Source organism: Saccostrea cucullata, unplaced genomic scaffold (genome assembly GCF_032062105.1).
Source record: "Saccostrea cucullata isolate Sc308-1 unplaced genomic scaffold, CSIRO_AGI_Scuc_v1 ctg6079, whole genome shotgun sequence".
Taxonomy (NCBI): Eukaryota; Metazoa; Mollusca; class Bivalvia; order Ostreida; family Ostreidae; genus Saccostrea; species Saccostrea cuccullata.
The window spans coordinates 13,532-16,897 of record NW_026928843.1 but is presented as its reverse complement, the minus strand read 5'-3'; the positions used below and the strand labels follow the sequence as shown (position 1 = coordinate 16,897).

Sequence of the window (3,366 nt, the reverse complement as noted above, 5' to 3'; positions counted from 1 at the left end):
TCATCTCTTTTATCTGCCAATACCTTTTGTCCCCCGCTTGAAAAGTGGGGGATATTAATTTGGGTTTGTCCGTTGAGTCCGTCCGTCCGTCCATCCGCTCCTTCCGTCTTTCTGTCTGGTAACGCTTTCGAGCTTTTGCAATGAAATTTAGCATAGCAACTCCTATGGACTAAAGAAGACCCCTATTGATTTTGAGGTCAAAAGGTCAAAGGTCAAGGTCATAAATAAGCAAATTCTGTCTGTTAAAACACTTTCGTTTCCACACGATATCTCTAGAACCATTTGAGCTATTGCAATGAAATTTTATATAACAACTCCCTGTGGCCTAATGAAGACCCTATTGATATTGAGGTCAAAGGGTCAAAGTTCAAGGTCGTAAATTTATACATTCTGCCTGTGTGTAATACTATTATTTTGGGGCATATTTCAAGAAGATTTTGAGCTTATGCAATGTAATTTTATATCAAAACTCCCTAGGACAACTTTGTCCCTTGGGAGGGCCCCAGCCCCGATTGTTTTATTAGTATTTATAGAATTACATGTCGCTATTTTTAGCGCAGGGGCATGAGGAGAGTTTTTTGCGTATAAAACAGCCCAGATAGCAAGACTATGTTGGGCCAACATTGGCAAAAGGTTGTATGGTTGGCGTTGGGGGAACAACGTTGGGCCAACATTTGGACCAATGTCACTATGCCAACCTTTTCGACCATGACAGAATTCCTATGTTGGCCCAACGTTGGTCCAACGTTAGCAACTTCCATTCACTTTACTTCCCAAGGTTAACAATTTCCATTCACTTTACTTCCCAAGGGTAAGGAGCGTAATGTCCCATGTTGGGCTCGAATGTTTGCCTGATGTTTTAATTCACCCTTGAAAGAAGCGTCCTTTAAAGTTGTAAGCAAGCTTATAAAGTTGGTAGTTGTATGTTGGCCCAACGTTGGCCCGATGTTTGTAATACACCCTTAACGAAAGTGTCTTTTAAAGTTGGTAGTAGTATGTTGGCCCAACGTTGGCCCGATGTTTGTAATACACCCTTAAAGAAAGTGTCTTTTAAAGTTGGTAGTAGAATGTTGGCCCAACGTTGGCCCAACGTTGGCCCACTGCGATGTTTGTTGGATGACTGTTTTTGTTTAGATCTGATATATTCAATATTTTTAAATTTTAACTTAAGTGATCACAGCACCAAAGAGTGTTTTATTATATTTTTTGAATTGTGCACATGCATGATTATTTATTTGAAATAAAACCCTTGAAATTATGATTTTTTTTTATGAGCGGTGTATTCATGAGAATTTAGAGATTAAATACGTTCTCAGGAACAGGATGTGAATGAAGCCTACATATACATAAATCAAAATGACACGGCTTTATAATTAAATTGAAACAAAAGTTAAGCGTTCGCTATCACGTGACCAAACTGTGGGGTGAGCTGTCAGATTCAATTGCTCACAGGTGGTGATAATGCAGGGCAAGCAAGAAGAAGTGAAATTTAAATTTGTGGATTATACACTTGCTATACAGCTGCATTTAGAAGCGATGTAAGTATATTTATTCTTATTTATTCAGGTTAAGTGTTAAAATTGACTCGGAATTCATTCTTGTCGTGTTTTTGCAAACAAGCAGTGTAAGTTAAGGTTAAATAACATCTTTTAAGTTGTTTCTATCTATCTAATTCTTAACTGTCTATTACAGACACGATTGTAACAAAGAAATTCAGTCAGAGACTGCAAGGAAAACAAATGTTGTGGCGGTACATGTAAAAAAAACAATGAAATCGAAGACCATGCATAAAGAAGTGTATAAAGTATGAGTCCGTGTGACAAAGATCAAGATAAAGAAAACGGGAGGGGACGAAGGGACGGGAAAAGAGCGGGAATACAACAAAAGGACTATAATAAAGGAAGTGAGCCCTGATTAAGAACTTTTAATTGATAATTTTTCATAAATTACCTCTATTGTCTATCTTAAAATTTATTTTGTAAATTATGATTGAATTGATGTATATAAAATATTATCAGAGTGAATCATTAGTAATGTTTTCATTGAACATGTCCATGTATGCATTATGAATGCAGATTGAATTGTGTATTAATTATTTTAAACAGTCATAAAATAGGTTTATGTAAAAGAATCACTTAAACAATTCCAAATGTTTCTATGTAATAACTACGTTGGCCCAACAATTTGCCATCTGACATTGTAAAAAAAGGGTCACATTGGGCCAACCTAACCAACCAGTTGTTAAGGTTGGCTGTTAGTTGGCATACACTAATAACTATGCCATCTGACATTTTAACATAGGGCCAACGTTGGGCCAACAATTGTTAAGGTGTCATCTGACATTTCATCACATTTCAACATAGGGCCAACGTTGGGCCAACCTAACCAAACAGTTGTTAAGGTTGGCTTTTAGTTGGCATACAATTATACCTACGTTGGCCCAACAATATGCCAACATGTTGGACCAACGTTGGGCCGATGAGCAAAATTACCGTGGGCCAACGTAAGGTTACCAACAGTGGGCCAACGTTGGAAAAAAAATTGGGCCAACGTTGGCCCAACTATGTCTTGCTATCTGGGAGGTTCTCGGCTGACTTTATGTTCTTATTACATCTATTAGAACTGTTTAATAAAGGCTAAATAAATCAAACACCATGGATTGTGTAAAATTTTGAGAATACCGAACATGAAAACATGAATGACTTCACTTCTGCATATACTTCACGCCAAACACAGCGATTCCGTGGTCTAGTGGTTATGTCTCTCGCTTCTTGTGTGAGAGGTCGCGGGATCGAATCTCGGTCGAACCGTTCTTTTTTTTTTTTTTAATCCCTTTTTTTTAATTAAATGATAGTATTCAGCATGTGAAATGAAAAATTTATGAGGTTATAAAATCATCATTACAGTATGATAAAAATCCCATATAAAAAAATTTTCTATACACATAATGAAGAATAAGCAATCAAATCTTTATATGCATATTGACATACATGTTTTTTATTTGCTTCACTATACATGTATACATTCAATAATTCTACAAATACAGTCAGGGGCAACCGACTTTTTCCCTAAGCGGGGGACACGAATTCTCTGAATTAGCGTGTTATGTATTGAATTCGTAGATATCTATAAATCTATGTTTGGTTATTTACTTTATAATCTGAAGCTAAGAAAAGAGATTTTTTCGTGGCTTTATCAGTTCCAGAAAACAATCAGCAATTTAGATTACATGAACAATTGGATTATATATCATCGGAGCACATGTGCTTGGGGACAGCCCCCCCCCCACCCCCTCAGTATGTATAATGTTCGTACATGTATATCACAAAAAATCAATTAACGAATTCAGAACCCACACATCCAATA

The 3,366-nt window shown here is 36.6% G+C and overlaps 1 long non-coding RNA gene across 1 annotated transcript; it reads left to right on the top strand.

Annotated features, from left to right (window-relative positions):
- The first annotated feature begins 967 nt into the window (after positions 1–967).
- LOC134278919 (uncharacterized) lies at positions 968–2,024 on the top strand. The gene is made up of 2 exons (XR_009994544.1): positions 968–1,538; positions 1,693–2,024. It is a non-coding gene; the product is annotated as an uncharacterized LOC134278919 (long non-coding RNA).
- Positions 2,025–3,366: the final 1,342 nt, after the last annotated feature.